Raw genomic sequence first — 27,015 nt, 5'->3', positions numbered from 1 at the left:
CTTTAGGAGTGTCCAGCACATGGTTCTGGCATATTCAGCAGTTGGCTTCAGTATCCTGGGCGCCTGGTTCTGGCGTATCTGACAGTTGGTTCCGTGGTGTCTGGCAGTTGGTTCCCGTGTGTCTTGTGTGTGTGTTTCCAGTACATTCTTAAGGTGGTTCCTGCGTGTCTGGCTGGTGGCTACTGTGTATCCGGGACCTGATTCCGGCGTGTCCAGTTGGTGCTTTCAGAGTGTCCTGGTGTTGGTTCCGGCGTGTCTGGCAGTTGGTTCCCACATGTCCGGTGGGTGATTCTGGCGTGTCTGGCAGGTTGTTCTGGCCTTTGACAGAAATTGGTTCTGGCATATCCAGGACCTGGTTCTGGTGTATCCGGCAGGTGATTTTGGCATGTCTGGCAGGTGGTTCCGGTGAGTCAAGCAGGTGGTTCTGGCGTGTTCGGCAGGTGGTTCAGGCGTGCACAGCAGGTGGTTTAGGTCTGTCCAGGAAGTGGTTCTGGCATGTCTGGCACATGGTTCTGGCTTATTTGGCAGGTGGCTTCAGCGTACCACGTGCCTGGTTCCGGCGTATCTGACAGTTGGTTCCATGGGGTCTGGCATGTGTTTCTGGTACATTCTAAAGGTGGTTCCTGCATGTCCGGCAGATGCTTCAGTCTTGTCTGGCAGTTAGATCAGTCATGTGGGACACCTGGTTCTGGCGTGTGCTGCGCCTGTTTCTGGCGTATCTGGCAGGTGGCGCTGGCGTGTCTGGCAGGTGGTTCCATTATGTCTGGCACATGGTTCCCGGGTATCATGCAGGTGATTTTGACGCGTCCTGTGGGTTGTCCCAGCGTGTCCAACACCTGGTTCTGGCATGTCCAGGAGGTAGTTTTAGCGAATCAGGCACCTGGTTCCAGCGTATCCAACAGGTGGTCCTGGCATGTCTGGTAGGTGATTCTGGTGTGTGCGGCACATGGTTGCGGTGTATCTGGCAGGGGATTTCAACGCGTCCAGCAGGTGTTTCCAGCATATCTGGCACCTGGTTCTGTCATGTTTTGCAGGTTTTTCATTCATTACCTGCACCTGTTTTTGGCGTGTGCAATACCTGTTTCTGGATTATACTTCAGGTAGTCCCAGTGTGCCCAGCAGGTGGTTCTTGCAAGTCGGGCATGTGGCTCAGGCACGTCCAGCAGGTGGTTCTGGCGTGTTGGACACCTGGTTCCAGCATTTCTGGCAGGTGGTTCCGGACCATTCAGCAGGAGGTTGTACCATGTCCCCTACCTGATTGCGACGTGTGTTTTGCGTGGTTCTGGTGTGTCTCTGTAGTGCCTCCAGTGTGTCCTGCAGGTGGTTCCGGCACATGTGGTCAGTTTTCCTGGCGTATAAGGAGCTTGGTTCCAGCCGTCAGTCGAGTCTGGCTGTTGGTTGCAGCTTATCCAGGGGTGGGTCTGGCATCTCCACAAGGTGGTTCCAATATGTCTAGCAGGTGATTCCAACATGTCTTGTGGGTGGTTACGGCACATAACCCTAGGCCAGATATAATTAAATGATACATTGGATATGCCAAACCACTTGCTGGAAACACCCAGACCACCTGCTGGACACCCCCAAAGCACTTCCCAGAGAGGAGCAAATCAGATGTCTGGCACACCCAAACCATCTTTTGGGCACATCAGAACCATATTTCAGAAATGCCTGGAGAGGTCGGCCATGCCATGTGCCATGCCATGTGCCAGGTGCACCTGGACCAGCTGACTAACAGGCCTGAACATCTTGCCAGACTTGCCAAACTACCCTCTGGCCATACCGCAACCATCCACCCGAAACGCCTGAACCACCTGCCTGACACGCTGGAACCAACTGCTGGAAACATGGAAGCCACCACCTGCAAACTCTGGAACCAACCCCAGAGAAGCAAGAATCAGGTCCCAAACATGCCAGAAGCACCTGCCGGACATGGTGGGACAACCTGCATGAACTGCCAGAATCACCCACCAAACACAATGGAACCACCTTCCTGACACGCCAGAAGAACCTGTCTGACACGCTGGAACCACCTGCCAGGCACGATGGAATCACATTTTGGACATGCTGGAACCACCCTAGGACATGCTGCAACAAACTGCCAGAGATGACTGATCTACCTGCTGGACAGAACTGATCCACCTGTCAACCATGGCTGAACCAGCAGCTGGACACAGCAGAAACACCTGCCTGACACCCCAGAACCACCTTCCTGACAAGCTGGAACCACAGGTCGGATACAGCAGAAGTAGGTGCCAGACAATGCGAATGCACCTGCCAGATATGCCAGAACCAGGTGCCAGACATACAAGAACCACCCTCCAGACATGCCAGAGCTAACTGCCAGACATGCCTAAACCACCTGTTGGGTATGCCAGAACCAGGTGCCGGACACACCAGAACCACATGCCGAACAATCTGGAACCGCCTGCCAGACACGCCAAAACAACCTGCCGGACATGCCGAATTCACCTGCCACACATGCTGGAATCATCACCCAAACATGCCAAAACCACCATCTGACATGATGGAATCAGGTCCTGGACACGACATAGCCAGATTCAGGGCACACCGGAATCACATGCCAGACATGTGGGCACCAACTGCTGGACACCCTGGAAGCACTCACCTGACACGTTGGAACCACCTTCCAGACATACCGGAAACTCATGCCAGACACTCAGGAACCCCCTGCCTGACATGCTGGCACCACCTGAATGACACGCCAGTACTACTGGCAGGGCATGCCAGAACCACCTGCCGGACAAAGATGAACTACCTGCCAGACAAGACTGAACCACCTGCCAGATATTCCTGAATCACTTGACAGATAATCTGGAACCACATGCTGGGCATGCAAGAACCACATGTCAGATATGCCAGTACCAGGTGCCGGACGCCCCAAAACCACCTTCACGACAGGCCTGAACCACCTTCTGGACAGGCCTGAACCACCTGCTGGACATGCGCAACCGTCTGTTGACTTGCCGGAACAACCTGCCAGACACACCAAAATCCCTGGATACACCAGAAGCATGCCATTATATGCCGGAACAACCCAACAGACATCCCAGAATCAACTGTCGGACACTCCAGAAGCACCCACTGGACACGCCGGAGCCACCTTCTGAACATACCGGAATCACATGCCAGACACCTGCCAGACATGCCAGAACCACCTGTTCTATATGCGGGAACCAGGTGGCAAATACACTGAAACCACCTGCCAAATACACCAGAACCAGGTGCCGGACATGGCAGATACACCTGCCTGAAAAGTACAAATCAGCTGTCGGTTAAGCTGAAACCCTGTGCCGGACATGCCGAAACCATCTGCCAGATACGCCTGAAACAGGTCCAGCACAGGCTGGACCCCGGTGCCGGGCAAGCCTGCAACTGCTGCAGGACTAGCCTGAACCATCTGCTAGACCACCCTGAACCACTTTACGGACATCCAGAACCACATGCCGGTCATGCCAGAACAAGCTGCCTGACACACCAGAACACACTTCCACACAGGCTGGAAAAGCCTGTGGTACATGCCTAAATCACCAGCCAGACACACAGGAACCACCTCCCAGACATGCCAAAACCACCACCTGAAATGAGGGAATCAGGTCCTGAACACACCATAGTCACCTGCCTGATACCACGCAAACACCTGCCAGACACACCAGGACAACCTGTCGGATACGGCAGAACCATGGCCAGACACCCTGAAACCACTTGCCAGAGATGGCAGAACTAGGTGCCAGACACGCCAGAACCACCTGCCAGACAGGCCAGAACAACCTGCCAGACACACCAAAATCACCTGCCGGATACGCCAGAACCACGTCCTGAATACACCAGAAGCAACTTCCACAGAGTCTGGAAAAACCTACTGCACATGCTGAAATCACCTGCCGGACACTCCGGAACCACCACCTAGACATGCAAAAACCACTACCCAACATACAGAATCAGGTCCTGGACACACTGGAATCACCCTCCGGACATGCAGGAACCAAAAGCCGGACAACCTGGAAGCACCCACCTGACGCATCACAACCACCTTCCAAAAATACCGGAAACTCATGCCTGACACACAGGAACCCCAAGCCTGACACACTGGAACCACCTGAGTGACACGCCAGTACCACTGGCAGGACATGCCAGAACCACCTGCCAAACAAGCTGAACCACCTGCCAGATACGCATGAACCACTTGATGGACAATGTGGAACCACATGCCGGGAATGCAGGAACCACATGTCAGATATGCCAGAACCTGGTGCTGGAAGTGCTGAAACCACCTTCTGGACAGGCCTGAACCCACCTGCTGGACACGCATGAACGACCTGCCGGGCACACCGCAACCACCTGCTTGACTCGCTGGAACCATCAGCCAGATAGGCCAAAATTATCTGTCAGATATGCTGGAACCAGGCCCCTAGATGCCAGAACAACCCAACAGACATGCCAGAACCACCCGTCGGACACACTGGTACCACCACTCAGACACGCCAGAACCACCCACCAGACATGCCAGAGCTAACTGCCAGACACACCAGAAGCACCCACCAGACACGCCAGAACCACCTTCCAAACATAACAGAACCATATGCCAGATACCCCTGCACCACATGCCAGACATGCCAGAACCACCTGTTGGATATGCCTGAACCAGGTGCCAGGTACACTGAAACCACCTGCCGAATATGCCAGAAACAGGTGCTGGACATGGTGGAACCTGGTGCCCTAAGTGCAGAGCCACCTGCTGGACACAACTGAACCACCTGCCAGACTTGTGCGAACCACCTGATGGACATGCTGGAATCACCTGCTAGATATGCTAGAAAAAGGTGTCACACACGCCGAAACCAGGTACCGGACATGAGTGAACAACCTGCCAGACACGCTGGAGCCATCTGACGGATATGCCAGAAACAGGTGTCACACATGCTGAAAGCAGGTGCTGCACACGACTGAACCAAGTGACGGAACAGCCTGAACCACCCGCTCGACACACTGTAACCAACTTCAGGATGCACTGGAACCATCTGCTAAACATGCCGGAAGCACCTGCTGAGCATGCTGGAACTAGGTGCTAGACACACTGGAACTGCCTACTGGACATGCCAGAAACACAGGCAAGACACAATTGAAGGACACACCAGACATGCCGAACCACTTGCCAGAAACACCCGGACCACCTGCCGGACACCCCCAAAGCACCTCCTGAATAGGACTGAATCAGATGCCGGACATGCCCAAACAACATTTCGGACACATAAGAACCATGTTTCAGAAATGTGTGGAACACGGGATGGCCATGCCAGGACCAAGTGCCAGATGCAACTGGACCACCTGACAGACATGCTTAAACAACCTGCCGGACACACTGGAACTACCCACCAGACATACTGGTACCATCCACCAGAAAAACCTGAACTACCTGCCTGACACGCTGGAACCAACTGCTGGGCACGTCGGAACCACCACCCAGACACTCTGGAACCATGCACTGGAGATGCCAGAATCAGGTCCTGGACATGCTGGTACCACCTGCAGGAACTGGCAGAATCAGCTGCTGGACACGGTGGACCACCTTCTGGAAACGCCAGAACCATCTGCTGGACACAACGGAACCACTTTCTTGACATGCTGGAACCACCCCTGGATATGCTGCAACCAACCACTGGACATGACTGATCCACTTGCCGGACAGCACTGATCCACCTGGCAAACACGGCTCAACCACCAACCGGACACACCAGAACCACCTGCCTGACACCCAGGAAACACCTGCCTGACATGCCGGAACCACCTGTAGGATATGGCAGAACCAGGTGCCGGACACTGTAAAACCACCTGTGGGATACGCCAGAAGCAGATGCCGAACACACCACAACAACCTGCTTCACATGCCAGAACCACCTGCCAGACATGCCGAAACAACCTGCTGGACACACTGAAATCACCTGCTGGATACGCCAGAACCAGGTCCTGAATACGCCAGAGGAAACTTCTGCACAGACTGGAAAAACCTGGCGTACATGTCAAAATCAACTGCCGGACATGACAGAACCACCACACAGACATGCCTAAACCACCACCCGACATGACGGAATCAGGTCCTGGACGTGCCATAGCCACCTGCCAGACACGCTGGAATCACCCAACGGACATGTGGGAAACAACTGCTGGAAACCCCGTAAGCACCCACCAGACACATTGGAACCACCACACAGAAACGCCAGAACCACCAGCCACACACGCTGGAACCAACTGCTGGACACCCTGGAAGCACCCTCTGGAAACGCTAGAACCCCTTTACTAATGTAAAAGAACCACTTGCCAGACATACCACAAACACCTGCCAGACACACCGGAACCACCTATTGGATATGCCAGAAACAGTTGCCGGACATGGTGGAATCTGGTGCCCTAAGGCCAGAACCACCTGCTGGACACGCCCGAAACACTTGCCAGACTTGCGTGTACCACCAGCCGGACATACCGGAATCACCTGCCAGATACGCTAGAAAAAGGTGTCACACATGCTGGGACCAGGTCTTGGACACGACTGAACCAAGTGACAGACAAGCCTGAACCACCTGATGAATTCATCGTAACCACTTTTAGGATGCGCCAGAACCATCTGGTGGACATGCTGGAAGCATCTGCCAAACACACTGGAGGCAGGTGCCAGACACACTGGAACCGCCTGCTGGACACGCCAGAACCCCAGGCCAGACATACTCCAAGGACATGCCGGCCATGCCAAACCACTTCCTGGATACACCCAGACCACCTGCTGGACAACCCCAAAGCACCTCCCGGAGAGGACTGAATCACATGCCAGACACTCCCAAACCATCATTCAGACACGTCAGAACCACGTTTCAGAAATGCCTGGACCACGGGATGGCCATGCCTGGACCATCTGCTGGATGCACCTTGACCAGCTGACAGACACGCCTGACCCACCGGCCGTACATGCCAGAACCACCTGCTTGACTCACCAGAACCACCTGCCCGACACGACAGAACCACCTTCTGGACACACTGCAACCACCCCTGGATATGCTGCAACCCACCACCCGACATGACTGATCCACCTGCTGGACAGCACTGATCCACCTGTGAAACACGGCAGAATCACCAGCCTGACACCCCAGAACCAACTGCCAGACATGCCGGAATCACCTCTCACATATGGCAGAATCTGGTACCGGATACCCTGAAACCACCTGCCGAATATGCCAGAACCAGTTGCCAGACATGGTGGAAACACCTGGTGGCCACGTCCAAATCACCTGCTGAATACACCGAAACCATCTGCCAGACACAGCCAAGCCACCTCTTGGACGCGCTGGAACCATCTGCTGGTTACGCCAGAAACAAGTCCAGGGAAGGCCAGAACCAGGTGCTGGACAAGCCTGAAGCAGCTGCCATACCAGCCTGGACAACCTGCTGGACCAGCGAGGACCACTTTATGGACATTCCAGAACCACATGCCAGACGTGCTGGAACCAGGTGCCCGACACACCGGAACCACCTGATGGACATGCCTGGACCACCAGCCAGGCTTGAGGGAAACACCAGCCAGACATGCCAGAACCACCTGCTGGATACGCCAGAAACAGGTGTTGCACACACAGAAACAAGGTGCCGGACACGACTGAACCAGCTGCTGGATATGCCAGAAACAGGTGTTGCACATACCAGAAGCAGGTGCTGGACATGACTGAAGCACCTCCCAAACAAGACTGAACCAGCTGCTGGACATGATTGAACCAACTGCCTGATGTTCCGTAACCACCTTCAGAATGCGCCAGAACCATCTGGTGGACATGCCGGAACCATCTGCCGAACACGCCGGAACCAGGTGCCAGACACACCTGGACCACCTGCCGGGACCTGATTTTGGTGTCTCCGGCAGGTGTTTGCAGATTGTCCAGGTAGTGGTTCCGACTTTTACAGCGGTTGGTTCCAGAATGTCTGGGAGGTGGTTCAGGCGTTTCTGGTGGACGCTGGGTGTATGTCCGGCGGGTAGTTCCAGAGTGTCCAGCAGGTTGTTCAGGCATGTTGGGCAACTGGTTCTGGATTGTCCGTAAAGTGGTTCAGGCTGGTTTAGCAGGTGGTTCATGCGTGTCCGCCACTTGGTTCTGGCCTGTGCTGGACCTGTTACTGGTGTATCCCTCACATGGTTCCATCATGTCTGGCACATGGTTCTGGCATATTCGGCAGGTGGCTTCAGCATACCGGGTGCCTGGTTCCAGCGTATCTGACAGTTGGTTCTATGGTATCTGGCAGGTAGTTCCTGTGTGTCTGGCAGGTGGTTCTGGTACATTCTTAAGGTGGTACCGGCATGTCCGGCAGGTCGCTGCTGTGTGTATGGGACCCGATGCCATTGTGTCGGGTTGGTGCTTTCAGAGTGTCTGGGTGTTGGTTCCGGTGTGTCTGGCAGTTGGTTCCCACATGTCCGGTGGGTGATTCCGGCGTGTCCGGCAGGTGTTTCCCACGTTTTATGGAAATTAGTTCTGGCATATCCAGGACGTGGTTCCAGTGTATCTGGCAGGTGATTTTGGTGTGTGCGGCAGATTGTTCCGACATGTTAGGCTGGTGGTTCCGGCTTGTGTGGCAGGTGTTTGTGGGGTGTCCGGCACCTGGTTCTGGCATCTTCGGCAGGAGGTTTCAGTGTATCTGGCACCTTGTTGCGTCATATCCAACAGGTGGTTCCGAAGTGTCTGGCAGGTGGTTCCTTGTGTCTGGCATGTGGTTCTGGTACGTTAGGAAGATGGTCCCAGCATGTCCGTTGGGTGCTTCCGGCATGTGCAGGAGTTGGTTCTGGAGTGTCAGAGTCATGGCTCCAGTGTGTCCGGCAGGTGGTTCCAGGTGGATCTGGCGTGTCCAGTGGGTGCTTCAGGTGTGTCTGGAGTGTCATTCAGGCATGTCTGTGTGGTGGTTCGAGAGTGTCCAGCGGGTGGTTCCCACGTGTCTGTCAGGTTTTTCTGGCGTCTAAGGGGCCTGGTTCCAGCGTATCCGGCAGGTGATTTTGTCGTGTCCGGCAGGTGGTTCCAGTGAGTCAAGCACGTGGATTTGGCATGTTCGGCAGGTGGTTCAGGTCTGTCCGGGAAGTGGTTCCGGTGTGTCCGGCACATGGTTCTGGCATATGTGAGAGGTGGTTCCAGCATGCCCTGCGTGTGATTCCAGAGTGTCCATCAAGTGGTTCTGGCATATCTGGCAGGTGATTTCGGCGTGAGTCAGGTGGTTCTGGCATGTCCTGCAGGTGCTTCTGGCGCGTTCTGGACCTGATTCTCACATCTGTGGTGGGTGGTTCCAGAGTGTCCAGATGATGGTTCCGATGTGTCCAAAAGTTGGTTCCAGCCTGTCAGTCAGGTGGTTCTGCTGTGTCTGGAATGTCATTCCCTGTTGTCCTGCATTTCGTTCTGGTATGTATGATGATTTGTTCCGGAGTGTCCAGAATTTGGTTACATCGTGTCCGGCTTGTGGTTCTGGCATTTCAGTCACATGGTTCCGTCATGTCTGGAGCATGATTCTGTTTTGTCTGACCTGTGGTTCCAGCGTGTCCGTTGACTGGATCAGGGTTGTCTGTCTGCTTCTTACTTCCTGTTCAACAGGTGTTTCTGGCATGCCCATGAACTGGTTCCTGTGTGTCTGGCAGGTGGTTGTAGTTTGTCCACCACATTGTTCCAGCACGTTTGGATGGTGGTTGTAGGGGGTCCGGCAGATGGCTCAGGTCTCTCCAGCAGGTGGTTCAGGTTGCCTGGCAGGTGGTTGAGTCATGTCCAGCACCTGGTTCTGGCTTATCTGGCAGATAGTGCTGGCGTGCCCGGCAGGTGGTTCTGGACTGTCCACCAAGTGATTCAGGCGTATCGGGCAAGTGCTTCATTCTTCTCTGACAGGTGGTTCAGGCCTGTCCAGAAGGTGGTTCTGGCGTGTCCAGCACCCAGTTCTGGCATATCTGACTGGTGGTTCCGGTGTGCCCAGCATGTAGTTCCAGAGTGTCTGTCAAATATTTCAGGCGTATCCGGCAGGTGGTTCTGTCTTGTCTGGCAGGTGGTTCAGTTTTGTCTGGCAGGTGGCTCCGGCATGTCTGGCCAATGGTACTGATGTGTCATTCATGTGGTTCCAGTGAGTCCAGCAGGGGGTTCCTGTGTGTCTGGCATGAGTTGTCGGTATGTCTGTAAGGTGGTTCTGACGTGTCCGGTGGGTGCTTCCGGGGTGTCTGGCAGTTAGTTCCTGCATGTCTGGTGGGTGATTTGGCGTGTCCAGGAGCTGATTCTGTCATGTCTGGTTGGTGGTATCAATGTTTCCGATGGTGATTCTGGCATGTCCGGCAGGTTTTTCTGGCCTGTCTGGAAGATGATTCTGGCGCATTCTAGACTTGATACCAGCATGACCAGCAGGTGATTCACACAAGTCTGGCAGGTTGTTCAGGCTTGTCCAGCAGGTGGTTCTGGTGTTTCCAGCACCTGGGCCTGGCATATCCAACGTGTGGTTCCAACGTGTCCAGTGTTTGCTTCTGGGGTGTCTGGCAGTGGATTCCTACATTTCCAGTGGGTGATTCTGGCATGTCCGGCAAGTGGCTACAGCGTGTCCGAGACCTGATTGCATCGGGATGGGTTGGTAGTTTCAGCATGTCCAGGTGGTGGTTCCAGCATTTCTGGCAGGTATTTCCAGTCTGTCCGGAATTTGGTTATGGCATATCTGGGACCTGGTCCTGGCATATCTGGCCGGTGATTTCAGTGTGTCCAGCAGGCTGCTGCAGCATGTCTGGCAGGTGGTTCTCGCTTTTCTGGCAGGTGGATCTACTGTGTCCGGCACCTGGTTCTGGCATATCCAACAGGTGGTTCCAGAGATTCCGGCAGGTGGATCCAGGGTGTCAGGCAGGTGATTCCGGTGTGTCCAGCTGCTGGTTCAGCCGTGTTTGGTGGATGGATCAGTGCTATCCAGCAGGTGGATCAGTCGTGTCCGGCAGTTGGTTTCTGCATATCCGGGGGTTGTTCCAGCCTGTCAGTCCGTTGGTTCCGGTGTGTCCAGAAGATGGTTCCGTTGTGTCCGGTGGGTGATTTTCCACTTCCTGTATGTAATTCCAGAGTGTCCAGAAGGTGCTTCCGGCCTGTCCAAGACCTGATTCTGGAGTCTCCAATGTCTGGTTCCAGAGTGTCTGGGTGGTGGTTCCGACATGTCTGGCATTTGGTTCTAGCGTGTCAGGCAGATGGTTCACTGCCAGGAGCCATCAGCCTACAAGTTAAGCCTCTGCCTTGTGACACGGTCCAGGAGAGAGATGAGGGGACTCACGGCGACCCTCAAGGGAATCTACCAGGCTGCCCTTGCAAAAAGTCTCCCTGGTACTTTTGACTTTCCTGCTTCTGCTTACTCTGTTCTACACCTGGTGGTGTTTCAGGGGAATTCAGCCTGGCCCTGGGAATGAGAATGATACAATACAATATTCTAGGGAAAGTTCTGGGGAAAAACATCTTCTAGGGAAAGAACATTCTGACCCGTCCTTTGGTCAGGTGAAGCGATGGGAGTGGAGAGGGAACAAAGAAATCTGTGGCCCCCACAGATCTCTCTGGGAGGACGGTGGTTGCCACGGCCCATTGAGTCAGGAGGCCGCTGGGGGTAGCCTCCTTGAAGTACAGAATTACAGAAGCTTGACTCCCCTCGGGCCTGCACACAATCCATTGCTCTTAAGACTATTGTCTACCTTACAATCAATTACTCTTAGGACTATTGTCTACCTTGCAAAAACCCGCTTACATGAGCCAAAGATATGTCCTGGGACTGTTTCATGAAATCATCCTTGCATACCCTGAGCCCTATATAAATCATACATACACAAAATAAAGTTAGGCTTGGACACTAAACTCCTTGTCTCACTGCCTGCTCCCTCGCCGACGCCGTCCATCCCTCAGGAGACCCTGTTCGGCTGGGGCTGGACCCCGGCAGTTCACGTGTTTCTGTTGGATGGTTCCGGTGTGTCCAGTGGGTAGTTCTGGCATGTCCGGCAGGTTGTTCAGGCATGTCTGTCAGCTGGTCCAGGTGCATCAAGCACATGGTCAAGGAATGGCCCTTCTGAGGTCCACATATTTCTGAAACGTGGTTCTTATGTGTCCGAAAGGTGCGTTGGGCATGTCTGGCAGGTGATTCAGGCCTCTCTGGGCAGGGCATTCGGGTGTCAGGCAGGTGGTCCAGGTTGGTCTGGCATGTGGTTCCTGCATGTCTGGCATGTCGTTCCAGTATGTCTGGCCTGTGGTTCCAGTGTGTCCAGCAGGTGGTTCTGGAGTGTCCGGTACCTGGCTCTGGCGTGCTGTGCAGGTGATTCCGGCATGTCCAACTGATGGTTCCAGTGCATGCTGAATTGGATTATGGTACATCAGGCAGTTGGTCCTGTCGTGCCCACCAGGTGGTTCAGGCTGGTCAGGCAGGTGGCTCAGTCGTGCTCAACACCTGGTTCTGGCATGTCTGACAACTGTATTTGGCATATCAGGCAGGTGGTCCCAGCGTGTCTGGCAGGTGGTTCATGCAAGGCTGTCAGGGGGTTCACGCTTTTCCAGCATGTGTTTCAGTAGTGTCCAGCACCTGGTTCTGGCATGCACAACACATGTTTCTGGTGTATAAGGCAGGTGGCTCCATCGTGTCTGGCAGGTCTTCAGTCGTGTCCGGCACCTGGGTTCAGCATGTGCAAAAACTGTTTCAGGCATATCCAGCATGTGGCTCCAGCATGTCCAGCAGGTGGTCACACTAGGATGTGAGGTGGTTCAGGTGTGTCCAGCAGGTGGTAGTTGTGTGTCAGGCATCTGGTTCCAGCATGCCTGGAATGTCGATCTGGAATGTCAGAATCACCACACACACATGCCAGAACCACCCATCACACTTGCCAGAAACAACTGCTGGGCACGCAAGAAGCACCCACTGGAAATGACAGAACCACCTTCCGAACGTACCAGAATCACATGCCAGACACACATTAGCCAACTGCCAGGCACGCCAGAACCACCTGTTGGATAAGCTTGAACCAGGTACCGGATACACTGAAACCACCTGACGAATATGCCAGAACCAGGTGTTGGATACAGTGGAACCTGGTGCCCTAAGGCCAGACCACCTGCTGGACAGGCCGGAACCACCTGCCAGACTTGTGTGAACCACCTGCCGGACACACCAGAATCACCTGCCAGATAGGCTAGAAAATGTGTCTCACATGCAGAAACCAGGTGCTGGACATGAGTGAACCACCTGCCGGACATGCTGGAGCCATCTAACTGATATGCCAGAAACAGTTGTCGCACACACTGGAACCATGTGCTGCACATGACCGAACAAAGTGACAGACAAGCCTGAACCACCTGCTGGACATGACTGAACTACCTACCAGACATGCCAGAACCACCTGCCGGATATGCCAGAAACAGGTGTTGAACATGCCAGAAGCAGGTGCTGGACACGACTGAACCGCCTGCTGAGCAAGACTGAACCAGCTGCTGGACATGATTGAACCACCTGCCGGATATTCCATAACCACCTTCAGGATGCACCAGAAACATCTGGTGAACATGACCCAACCACCTGCTGAACACGCCGGAGCCAGGTGCCACGCACACCCGGACCACCTGCCAGACACCCCAAAGCACCTCCTGGAAACGCCTGAACCACCTGCCTGACATGCTGGGACCAATTGCCGGACACATCAGAACCACCACAAGGACACTCTGGAACCACCCACTGGAGACAGTAGAATAAGGTCCTGGCACGCCGCAAGCACCTGCCAGACATGGTGGAACCAGATGCGGGACCGCCAATATTGGGTTGGTGGTTTCAGCGTGTCCGTCTGGTGGGTCCAGCGTGTCCGGCAGGTTTTTACAGGACCTGCTTCTGGCATATGTGGCAGGTCATTTGGGCACGTCCAGCAGATTGCTCCAGCGTGTCAGGCAGGTGTTTCTGGCTTGTCCGGCAGGTGGTTCTGGCATGTCTGAGAGGTGGTTCTGGCGTGTCCAGCATGTGATTCCAAAGTGTCCGTCAATTGGCTCTGGCATATCCAGCAGGTGATTTTGGCATGTGAGTCAGGTGGTTCTGGCGTGTCCTGCAGGTGCTTCTGGCACTTTCTAGACCTGATTCTCGCATCTGCGTTGGGTGGTCCAGAGTGTCCAGATGATGGTTACAACTTGTCCGCCAGTTGGTTCCAGCGTGTCAGGCAGGTGGGTCACACATGTCCGGCGGCTGGTTCCGGCGTGTGCCACAGACGGTTCCGGCGCATCCGGAAGGTGGTTTCGGCATGTCTGGCAGATGGTTCAGTCTTGTATGGCAGGTGGATCAGTCGTGTGGGGCACCTGGTTCCGGTGTGTGCTGCGCCTGTTTCTGGTGTATCTGCCAGGTGGCTCTGGCGTGTCAGGCATGTGGTTCAGTTATGTCTGGCACCTGGTTCCGGGGTATCATCCAGGTGATTTTGACATTTCCTGTGGGTTGTCCAGGCATGTCAGGCAGGTAGTTTCAGGGAATCAGGCACCTGGTTCTGGCGTATCCATTAGGTGGTCCCGGTATGTCTGGTAGGTGATTCTGGCGTGTGCAGCACATGGTTCTGGCGTATCCAGCAGGGGATTTCAAAGTGTCCAGCAGGTGGTTCCAGTGTGTCCAGCACCTGGTTCTGGCATGTCTTGCAGGTGATTCAGTCGTGTCCGGCACCTGGTTTTGGTGTGTGCAATACTGTTTCTGGTGTATCCATCAGGTGCTTCTCACTAGAATGGCAGGGGGTTCAGGCATGTCCAGCAGTTGGTTCTGGCGTGTCGGGCACATGGTTCCAGTGTGCAGGGCATGTGGTTCCAGATTGTCCATCAAGTGTTTCAAGCTGTTCTAGCAGGTGGTTCAAGTGTGTCCGGCAGGTGTTTCAGGTGTGTCCGGCACCTGGTTCTGGCCTGTGCTGGACCTGTTCCTGGTGTGTCCATCACACGGTTCTGGGGTGTCTGGCACATGGATCTGGCATATTCAGCATGTGGCTTAAGGGTACCGGGCACCTGGTTCTGGTGTTTCTGACAGTTGGTTCCTGTGTGTCTGGCATGTGGTTCCACTATGTCCTGAAGGTGATTCCTGCACGTTCTGAAGGTGGTTCCCGCGTGTCCGGCAGCTGGCTACCGTGTGTCCGGGACCTGATTCCGTCGTGTGCTGTTGGTACTTTCAGAGTGTCCAGGTGTTTGTTCCGGCGTGTCTGGTAGTTGGTTCCCACATATGTCTGGCAGGTTATGCCAGCCTTTTCCGGAAATTGGTTGTGGCATATCCAGGACCTGGTTCTGCTGTATCCGGCAGCTGATTTTGGAGTGTCCGGCAGGTTGTTCTAGTGTGTTAGGCTAGTGGTTCCGGCTTGTGTGGCAGGTGTTTGTGGCTTGTCTGGCACCTGGTTATGGTGTATTCGGCAGATGGTTTCAGGGTATTTGGCACGTGGTTGCGGCATATCCAACAGGTGGTTCCGAAGTGTCTGGCATGTGGTTCTGGTATGTTTGGAAGATGGTTCTGGTGTGTGATTTTGGTGCTTCTGGCATTTCCCGGAGTTGGTTCTGGTGTGTCAGAGTCATGGTTCCAGTGTCTCCAGCTGGTTGTTCCAGGTGATTCTGGCGTGTCCAGCGGGTGTTTCCAGTGTGTCTGGCAGGTTGTTCTGGCGTGTCTGTGTGGTGGTTCCAGAGTGTCCAGCAAGTGGTTCTGGTATGTCTGTCACTTTTTTCTGGTGTATAATGGGCCTGGTTCCAGGGTATCTGGCAGGTGATTTTGGTGTGTCTGGCAGGTGGTTCTGGCCAGTCAAGCAGGTGGTTCCAGTATGTTCAGCAGGTGGTTGAGGCGTGTCCAGCAGGTGGTTCATGTCTTTCAGGGAGGTGGTTCCAGCATGTCTGGCGCGTGATGCTGTCATATCTGAGAGGTGGTTCTGTCATTCCCAGCATGTGATTCCGGAGTGTCTGTCAAGTGGTTCTGGCATATCCAGCAGGTGATTTCGGCATGTGAAGCAGGTGGTTCTGGTGTGTCCTGCAGGTGCTTCATGTGAGTTTTGGACCTGATTCTCGCGTCTGAGGTGGGTGGTTCCTGAGTATTCAGATGATGGTTCCAACGTGTCTGACAGTTGGTTCCAGCATCTCAGGTAGGGGGGGGTCACACAAGTTCAGCAGGTTGTTCCGGCGTGTGCCACAGGTTCCTGCACACCCAGAAGGTGGTTTCGGAGTGTCTGGCAGATGGTTCAATATCGTCTGGCAGATGGATCAGTCGTGTGGGGCACCTGGTTCCGGCGTGTGCTGTGCCTGTTTCTGGCATATACGGCAGGTGGTTCCCTTATGTCTGGCACATGGTTACAGGGTATCATGCTGATGACTTACACCGTCCTGTGGTTTTTCCAGGCGTATCGGACACCTGGTTCTGGTATGTCTGGCAGGTACTTTCAGCGAATCAGGCAGCTGGTTCCGGGATAGTAAAAAGGTGATCTCGGCGTGTCTGGTAGGTGATTCCGGCATGTGTAGCACATGGTTCCGGCATATCCGGCAGGTGATTTCGAATTGTCCGGCAGGTGGTTCCAGTGTGTGCGGCAGCTGGTTCTGGAGTGTCTTGCAGGTGGTTCAGTCATGTCCGGCACCTGGTTTTGGTGTGTGCGACACCTGTTTCTGGTGTATCTGGCAGGTGATTCTCACTAGACAGGCAGGTAGTTCAGGCATGTCCAGCAGGTGGTTCTGGCATGTTGGGCACCTGGTTCTGTTGTTCCTGGCATGTGGTTCTGGATTGTCCGTCAAGTGGTTCAGGCTGGTCTAGCAGGTGGTTCTTGTGTGTCCAGCAGCTGTTTCAGGCATGTCCGGCACCTGGTTCTGACCTGTGCTGGACCTGTTTCTGGTGTATCCATGACATGGTTCCGGCGTGTCCGGCACATGGTTCTGGCATATTTGGCATGTGGCTCTAGGGTACCAGGCGCCTGGTTCTGGCATATCTGACAGTTGGTTCCCTGGTGTCTGGCAGGTGGTTCCTGTGTGTCTGGCATGTGGTTCTGGTAGGTTTGGAAGATGGTTATGGCATGTCTGTTGGGTGCTTCTGGCATGTCCGGGAGCTGGTTCTGGCATGTCAGAGTCATGGTTCCAGTGTGTCTGGTGGGTGGTTCCAGGTGGTTCTGGTGTGTCCGGTGGGTGGTTCCAGCATGTCTCTCAAGCTTTTCCAGCGTCTAAGGGGTCTGGTCCCAGCATATCTGGCAGGTGGTTCAGGCATGTCCAGCAGGTGGTTCAGGTGTGTCTGGGAGGTGGTTTGGTATGTCCAGCACATGGCTCTGGCATATCTGAGAGGTGGTTCAGGCATGCCTGGCATGTGCTTCCAGAGTGTCCGTCAAGTGGTTCTGGCATATCTGGCAGGTGATTTTGGCATATGAGTCAGGAGGTTCTGGCATGTCTTGAAGTTGCTTCTGGCGCATTCTGACTTGATTCTCATGTCTGTGGTGGGTGGTTCTAGAGTGCCCAGATGATGGTCCTTATGTGTCTGACAGCTGGTTCCAGCTTGTCAGGCAGGTGCATCACACATGTCCGGTGGGTGGTTCCAGCGTGTGCCACAGATGGTTCAGGCACATCCAGAAGGTGGTTTCAGCATGTCCGGCAGATGGTTCAGACTTGTCTGGCAGGTGGATCAGTCATCTGGGGCACCTGGTTCCTGCATGTGCTGTGCCTGTTTCTGGCATATCCGGCAGGTGGCTCTGGTGTGTCCAGCTGGTGGTTCCATTATGTCTGGCACATGGTTCCGGGGTATCATGCAGGTGATTTTAACGTGTCATGTGGGTTGTCCAGGCATGTCTGACACCTGGTTCTGGCATGTCCGGCAGGTAGTTTCAACGAATCAGGCACCTGATTCTGGCATATCTAACAGGTGGTCCTGGCATGTCTGGTAGGTGATTCTGGCGTGTGCGGCACATGGTTTCCCTGTATCTGGCAGGGGATTTTGACGTGTCCTGCAGGTGGTTTCAGCATGTCTGCCATCTGGTTCTCGCATGTCTTTCAGGTGGTTCAGTCATGTCCAGCACCTCGTTTTGGCATGTGCAACACCTGTTTCTGGTGTATCCAGCAGGTGGTTCTCACAAGACAGAGTGGTGGTTCAGGAGTGTCGAGCAGGTGGTTCTGGCATGTTGGACAACTTGTTCTGGTGTGCCCGGCATGTGGTTCTAGATTGTCCATCACGTGGTTCAGGCTGGTCTAGAAGGTGGTTGAGGTGTGTCCGGCACCTGGTTCTGGACTGTGCTGGACCTGTTTCTGGTGTACCCATCACATGGATCCAGCGTGTCCGGCACATGGTTCTGGTGTATTCAGCAGGTGGCTTCAGCGTACCGGGCCCCTGGTTCCAGCATATTTGACAGTTGCTTCCATGGTGTCTGGCAGGTAGTTCCTGTGTGACTCGCATGTGGTTCTGGTACATTCTTAAGGTGGTTCTGGTGTGTCCGGCTGTGCCTGTTTCTGGCATTTCCAGCAGGTGGCTCCACCTGCTAGACATGCCGGAAGCCCCTGCTGCGCTCGTAGGAGCCAGGTACCAGAGACACTGTAACCACCTGCTGGACACGCCAGAAACACAGGCAAGACATAATTGAAGGACATGCCAGACATGCCAAACCACCTCCTGGAAACACCCAGACCACCTGCCGGACACCCCCAAAACATCTCCTGAAGAGGAATGTATCAGATGCCAGACAGGCAAAACCACATTTCGGACACATCAAAACCACGTTTCAAAAATGCCTGGAACATGGGACGGCCATGCCAGGACCAAGTGCCAGATGCAACTGGACCAGCTGACAGACATGCTTGAACAACCTGCCAGACACACCTAAACTACCCGCTGGAAATACTGAAACAATCCACTGGAAAAACCTGAACGACCTGCCTGACATGCTGGAACCAACAGCTGGGCACCTCGGAACCACCACCCAGACAGTCTGGAACCATGCACTGGAGATGCCAGAATCAGGTCCTGGAGATGCTGGAATCACGTGCAGGAACCGGCAGAATCACCCATTGCACACAGTGGACCCACTTTCTGGAAATGCCAGAACCACCTGCTGGACACAACAGAACCACCTTCTTGACATGCTGGAACCACCCCTGGATATGCTGCCACCAACCACCGGACATGACTGATCCACCTGCTGGACAGCACTGATCCACCTGCCAAACATAGCTGAACCACGAGCCGGACACACCAGAACCACCTGCCTGACATCCCAGAAACACCTGCCTGACACACTGGAGCCACCTGTCGGACATGGCAGAACCAGGTGCCGGACACTGTAAAACCACATGCAGGATATGCCAGAAGCAGATGCCAAACACATCACAACCACCTGCCGGGCATGCCAGAACCACCCACCAGACACGCCAGACAACAGGCAGGACAAGCTGAAATCACCTGCTGGATATGCCATAACCAGGTCCTGAATACACCAGAACCAACTTCAATGTCAAAATCAACTGATGGACATGCCAGAACCACCACCTGACTTGACGAAATCAGGTCCCGGACACACCATAGCCACCTGCCAGATACGCTGGAATCACCTGCCAGACACGTGGGAATCAACTGCCAGACACCCCAGACGCACCAGCCAGGCACTTCAGAACCACCACACAGGCACGCCAGAAGCACCAGCCACACACGTCTGAACCAACTGCTGGACACCCTGGAGGCACCCACTGGAAATGCTGGAAACACCTTACCAATGTAACAGAACCACTTGCCAGACACACCGCAAACACCTACCAGACATGCCGGAAACACCTTACCAATGTAACAGAACCACTTGCCAGACACACCGCAAACACCTACCAGACATGCCGGAAACACCTGTTGGATATGCCAGAACCAGTTGCCGGACACAGCGGAATCTGGTGCCCTAAGGCCAGAAAAACCTGCTGGACATGCCCAAAACACTTGCCAGACATGCAAGTACCACCTGCCAGACATGCCAGAATCACCTGCCAGATGTGCTAGAAAAAGGTGTCGCACACACCGAAATGAGGTGCCAGACAAAACTGAACCACCTGCAGGACACCCTGGAGCCACCTACTGGATACACCAGAAAGAGGTGTCGCACATCCTGGAACCAGGTCCTGGACACGACTGAGCCAAGTGATGGACAAGCCTGAACCACCTGATGAACTCGTCGTAACCACCTTTAGGATGAGCTGGAACCATCTGGTGGACATGCTGGAAGCCGAGCACGCTACATCCAGGTGCAAGACACGCTGGAACCACCTGTGGGATATGCCAGAACCCCAGGCTAGACATTCTCAAAGGACACGCCGGCTATGCCGAACCACTTCCTGGATACACCCGGACCACCTGCCAGACAACCCCAAAGCACCTCCCTGAGAGGACTGAATCACATGCAGGACATGCCCAAACATCATTCGGACATGTCAGAACCACATTTCAGAAATGCCTGGGTCAGGGGACAGCCATGCCTGGACCATCTGGCAGAGGCACCTCGACCAGCTGACAGACATGCCTGACCCACCTGCAGTACACGCTGGAACCACCTGCTTGACTCGCCAGAACCACATGCTGGACACGACGGAATGACCTTCTGGACACACTGCAACGACCCCTAGATATGCTGCAACCCACCACCAGACACAACTGATCCACGTGCTGGACAGCACTGATCCACCCGTGAAACACGGCGGAAGCACGAGCCTGACATCCCGGAACCAACTGTCAGACATGCCGGAATCACCTCTCACATATGGCAGAATCAGGTACCGGATACCGTAACCACATTCTGGGCACACCGGAACCAGGTTATGGATTTTCTGTCAAGTGGTTCAGGCTGGTCTAGAAGGTGATTCAAGGGTGTCTGGCAGCTGTTTCAGGCGTGTCCGGCACCTGGATCTGGCCTGTGCTGGACCTGTTCCTGGCATATCCATAACATGGTTCCTGCGTGTGTGGCACATGGTTCTGGCGTATTCAGCAGGTGGCTTCAGCGTACCGGGCGCCTGGTTCCGTATCTGACAGTTGGTTCCATGGTGTCTGACAGGTGTTTCCTGTGTCTCTGGCATGTGGTTCCGGTATGTTCTGAAGGTGGTTCCAGCGTGTCTGGCAGGTGGCTACTGTGTGTCCAGGACCTGATTCAGTTGTGTGTGGTTGGTGCGCTCACAGTGTCCAGGTGTTGATTCCGGCATGTCTGGCATTCGGTTCCTGCATGTGCAGTGGGGGATTCCAGTCTGTCTGGTAGGTTGTTCCAGCCTTTTCCAGAAATTGGTTCTGGTGTATCCAGGAGCTTGTTCTGGTGTATCTGGCAGGTGATTTTGTTATGTCTGGCAGGTTTTTCCAGCATGTTAGGATGGTGGTTCTGGCTTGTCTGACAGGTTTTTGTGGCATGTCCGGCACCTGGTTCTGGCGTATTCGCCATTGGTTTCAGTGTATCTGGCACGTGGTCTCAGCATATCCAACAGGTGTTTGCGAAGTGTCTGGCAGGTGGTTCCTGTGTGTCTGGCATGTGGTTCTGGTACGTTTGGAAGATGGTTCTGATGTGTCCGTTAGGTGCTTCTGGTATGTGTGGGAGTTGGTTCTGGTGTGTCAGAGTCATGTTTCCGGTGTGTCCGGCAGGTGTTTCCAGGTGTGTCTGGTGGGTGCTTCTGGTGTGTCTGGCAGGTCGTTCTGGCATGTCTGTGTGGTGGTTAAAGAGTGTGCAGAGGCTGGTTCCAGCATGGCTGTCGGGTTTTTCCAGCGTCTAAGGGGCCTGGTTCTAGTGTATCTGGCAGGTGATTTTGGCATGTCTCGCAGGTGGTTCTGGTGAGTCAAGCAGGTGGTTCTGGTGTGTTCGGCAGGTGGTTCAGGTCTGTCCAGAAAGTGGTTCCATCATGTCTGGCACGTGTTTCTGGCATATCTGAGAGGTGGTTCTGGCAAGCCCTGCATGTGATTCCCAAGTGTCCGTCAAGTGGTTCTGGCATATTCGGCAGGTGATTTCGGCGTGTGATCAGGTGGTTCTGGCCTCTCCTGCAGGTGCTTCCGGCGCGTTCTGGACCTGATTCTCATGACTGTGGTGAGTGGTCACAGAGTGTCCAGATGATGGTTCCAACATGTCCAACAGTTGGTTACAGCATGTCAGGCACATGGGTCACACTTGTGCGGCGGGTGGTTCAGGCTTGCACACAGATTGTTCCAGCGCACCCAGAAGGTGGTTTCGGCATGTCCGGCAGATGGTTGAGTCTTGTCCGGGAGGTGAATCAGTCGTGTGGGGTACCTGGTTCCGGCATGTACTGCACCTGTTTCTGGTGTATCTGGCAGGTGGTTCCGTTATGTCTAGCACATGGTTCCAGGGTATCATGCAGGTGATTTTGACGTGTCCTGTGGGTTGTCCAGGCGTGTCTGACACCTGGTTCTGGTGTGTCTGGCAGGTACTTTCAGTGAATCAGGCACCTGGTTCCAGCATATCCAAGAGGTGGTCCTGGCATGTCTGGTAGATGATTCCGACGTTTGTGTCACAAGGTTCTGTCATATCCAGCAGGGGATTTTGAGGTGTCTGGCAGGTGGTTCCAGTGTGTCTGGCACCTGGTTCTGGCATGTCTTGCAGGTGGTCAGTCATGTCCATCACCAGGTTTCGGTGTGTGCGACACCTGTATCTGCTGTATCCGGCAGGTGGTTCTCACAAGACTTGTAGGTGGTTCAGACGTGTCCAGAAGGTGGTTCTGGCGTGTGGGGCACCTGGTTCCGGTGTGCCTGGCATGTGGTTCAGGATTCTCCATCTAGTGGTTCAGGCTGGTCTAACAGCTGGTTCAGGTGTGTCCGGCAGCTGTTTCAGGTGTTTCTGGAACCTGGTTCTGGCCTGTGCTGGACCTGTTTCTGGTGTATCCATCATATGGATCTGGTATGTCCAGCACAGCTTTTGGGCGTGTTCAGCAGGTGGCTTCAGCGTACTGGGTGCCTGGTTCCATCGTATCTGACCATTGGTTCCGTGGTGTCTGGCAGGTAGTTCCTGTGTGTCTGGCATATGGTTCCAGTATGTTCTGAAGGTGGTTCTGGCATGTCCGGCTGGTGGCTACCGTGCGTCCGGACCCTGATTCCTTCGTGTGCGGTTGGTGCGTTCAGTGTGTCCAGGTGTTGGTTCCGGCGTGTTTGACAGTTGGTTCCCGCATGCCTGGCAGGGGATTCCAGGCTGCCTGGCAGGTTGTTCTGGCCTTTTCTGGAAATTAGTTCTGGCATATCCAGGACCTGGTTCCAGTTTATCTGGCAGGTGATTTTGGCATGTCCTGCAGGTTGTGCTGGCGTGTTAGGCTGGTGGTTCTGGCTTGTCTGGCAGGTGTTTGTGGCATGGCCAGCACCTGGTTCTGGTGTATTCGGGAGGTGGTTTCAGTGTATCTGGCACGTGGTCTCGGCATATCCAACAGGTGGTTGCAAAGTGTCTGGCAGGTGGTTCCTGTGTGTCTGGCATGTGGTTCTGGTATGTTCAGAAGATGGTTCCAGCATGTCCTTTGGGTGCTTCTGGCATGTCTGCAAGGTTGTTCTGGCGTGTCAGTGTCATGGTTCCAGTGTGTCCGGTGGGTGGTTCCAGGTGGTTCTGGCGTGTCTGGTGGGTGCTTCTGGTGTGTATGGTGGGTCATTCAGGCATGTCTGTATCGTGGTTTCAGAGTGTGCGGCAGGTGCTTCTGGCATGTCTGTTGGCTTTTTCTGGCTTCTAAGGGGCCTGGTTCCAGTGTATCCAGCAGGTGATTTTGGCTTGTCCAGAAGGTGGTTCTGGTGAGTGAAGCAGATGGTTCAGGCGTGTCCAGCAGGTGGTTCATGTCTGTCAGTGATGTGGTTCCGGCGTTTCCAGCACATGGTTCTGGCACTCTGAGAGATGGTTCTTTCATGCCCGTCATGTGATTCTGGAGTGTCCATCAAGTGGTTCTTTTGTATCTGGCAGGTGATTTTGGCGTTTGAGTCAGGTGGTTCTGGTGTGTCCTGCAGGTGCTCTGGCACATTTTGGACCTGATTCTCACATCTGCGGTGGGTGGTTCCACTGTTTCCAGATGATGCTTCTGAAGTGTCCAGCAGTTGGTTCCAGCATTTAAGGCAGGTGGGTCACACGAGACCTGCCCAAATCATTCGGCTGAGGCATGAATGATTGTCCTTCCACATGCTTAGGAGGAGAGAGACAATAGGATTTTAACCAACCACTCTTTGGAAGTTAAGAAAAAACTCGCTTTCCACAGTGCTCTTACAGCATACCGGCAACATCTCATGCCACCCTTGTGCATGGGTGGAGAGAGTGTTCAGAAATCAGCTATGGAAGAAAGGCCAAGTTTGCTCAGCAGAGTCCTACATTGCCCTAAAACTGCAAGGCACAAAACACTGCCTCCAACCCTCAAGGGGAGATGAGCAATAATCCATCTTGCTTCCAGCTCTTTAGGAAGCTGAGAAAGAACTCACTTTCCACACTGTTCTTATAGTGTACCTTGAACATCTCATACAAAGGCACCTGAAATGCTGTTTATTTGGAGCCCTTAACTCATTGCTTTAGAACTTCTGCTTTTGGGGCATTTCCATCTTGCCAACCCGGCTCAGACAAAATGCCTACATCTTCTCCTTAAGCAAAGAGGCTGAGTCCCGAATGATTGTGCTTCCACATGCTTAGGAGGAGAGAGACAATAGGCTTTTAACCAACCGCCCTTGTGCACTGGAGGAGAGAGTGTCAGAAAGCACCTATGGAAGAAAAACCCCTTTGCTCTCAGCCGTGCCCTACATTGCTCTAGAGGTGGAATGCACAAAGCACTGCCTCCATCCCTCAAGGGGAGACAAGACACGAACCATCTTGCTTCCAGCTCTTTAGGAAGATGAGAAAGAAGTCGCTTTCCACAGTGCTCTTACAGCATACTGGGAACCTCTCATACACAGGCAGTTGAACGCCATTTCCTCCCAGCCCTTAACTCGCTACTTTAGAACTTCTGCTTCTGCCACATTTCCCTCTTGCCAACCCGGCTCAGAGGTAATGGCTACATCTTCCCCTTAAGCAATGGGGCCAAGGCCCATATGATTGTGATTCCACAAGCTTAGGAGGATAGAGACAGGAGGCTTTTAACCAACCGCCCTTGTGCACTCTTGGAGAGAGTGTCAGAAAGACCCTATGTCAGAAAGGCCCATTTGCTCTCAACCATGCCCTATATTGCTCGAGAGGTGGACGGCACAAAGCACTGCCTCCATCCCTCAAGGGGAGACAAGCCACAAACTGTCTTGCTTCCAGCTCTTTAGGAAGCTGAGAAAGAACTCACCTGCTGGATATGCTCGAACCAGGCACCTTAGATGCTGGAAAAACCCGACAGGCATGCCAAAAGCACCCGCCGAACACTCTGGAACCACCACACAGACATCCCATAATGACCCACCAGACTCACCGTAAGCACCCACCGGACACACTGGAAACATGAGTCTGACACGCCAGAACCAACTTCCAGACATGCTGGAAGCACCTAACGGACAGGCTGGAACCATCTTCCGAACCTACCAGAACCACATGCCAGACACACAGGAACCACCTGCCACACACTTTGGAACCACCTGTTGGATATCCCAGAACCAAGTACCAGATACACTGAAACCACCTCCCAAATATGCCAGAACCAGGTGCTGGACATGCCACAAACACCTGCCACACAAGCTGGAACCACCATCCTAACACGCCAGAACAACCTGCCGGACACACCAAAATCACCTGCCGGATACACCAGAACCAGGTCCTGGATACGCCAGTACCAATTTCTGGAAAAGGCTGGAAAATCTGCCAGACACGCCAGAATCACCCACCGGACATGCGGGAACTAATTGCAAGACATGCCGGAAACAAAGCCAGGACACTCTGAAAGCATCAACCGGACAGGATGGAATCAGGTCCCAGACACACTGTTGCAACCTGCTGGACATGCCAGAACCACCTTTCGAATGTACCAGAACCATATGCCAGACACACAGGAACCACCTGCCAGACACCATGGAACCAACTGTCAGATACACCGGAACCGGGCTCCAGTTTCCTGCATTTATCAGTTCTAATAGGTGTGTAGAAGTATCTCATTAAGGTTTTATATGAAATTCCCGAATGACCTGTGGGGGTGGTCATCTGTCATCAGGCACGTTTGCCATCTGTATGTCTTCTTTGGTGAGGGATATATTCAGGTCTTTTGCCCATTTTTCAATAAGGTTGTTTATTTTTTTGTTATGGTTGACTTTTAAGAATTCTTTACATATATCTTGGACATAGTTTCTTTATCATATATCTGTTTTGCGAATATCGTCTGCCAGTCTGTAATTTGTCTTTTGACTCATCGATTTTGCCTTCCACAAAGCAGGAGTTTTTAATTTAATAAAGTCTAACTTGGGGCCGGCCCACTGGCACAGTGGTGAAGTTCACGCACTCCACTTCGGCAGCCTGGGGTTCACAGGTTCGGATCCTGGGTGTAGACCTACACACAGCTTGTCAAGCCATGCTGTGACAGCATCCCACAGGCCAAATAGAGGAAAATCGGCACAGATGTTAGCTCAGGGTCAACCTTCCTTACCAAAATAATAAATAAAGTCTAACATCAGTTTTTTTTCATAGATTATATTTTCAGTTTGTATCTTAATAACATAATTCCAGATTCGAGTCCACTTAGAGTTTGTTGCATAATCTTTTTAGAAGTTGCATTGTTTTGCATTACATTTAGGTCTCTGTTCCATTTACTAAAAGTTTGTGAAAGTGTAAATTCTATATCTAGGTTCATTTTTGTAAGAGCTTTAATGAGGTGCAATTGATAGAGAAAGAACCTGACATATCTAATATGTACTATCTGATGACTTCCCCCACATACCAACTGACATATGTATAAATTTCTCCTTTAGCCTATGACAGGGTGGATCACATTGATTTAATTTTGGAATGCTGATACAACCTTGCATACCTGAAAAAATTTCCTCTTTGTCCTGGTGTATGATTGTTTTACATTGTTGGCTTCAGTTTTCTAATATTTAGTAGAAAACGGTAACTGCTCATTTCTGAGACTT

At 53.4% G+C, this 27,015-nt stretch overlaps 1 long non-coding RNA gene across 1 annotated transcript; it reads left to right on the top strand.

Annotated features, from left to right (window-relative positions):
* Positions 1 to 11: 11 nt before the first annotated feature.
* Positions 12 to 26,358, top strand: LOC138921612 (uncharacterized). Its single transcript, XR_011434316.1, has 2 exons — positions 12 to 23,192; positions 25,710 to 26,358. It is a non-coding gene; the product is annotated as an uncharacterized lncRNA (long non-coding RNA).
* The last annotated feature ends 657 nt before the right edge of the window (positions 26,359 to 27,015 follow it).

This window comes from Equus caballus, chromosome 30 (assembly GCF_041296265.1).
Source record: "Equus caballus isolate H_3958 breed thoroughbred chromosome 30, TB-T2T, whole genome shotgun sequence".
NCBI lineage: Eukaryota > Metazoa > Chordata > Mammalia > Perissodactyla > Equidae > Equus > Equus caballus.
Note: the sequence above shows the minus strand (reverse complement) of the source record. Positions and strands in the feature narration are given on the sequence as shown.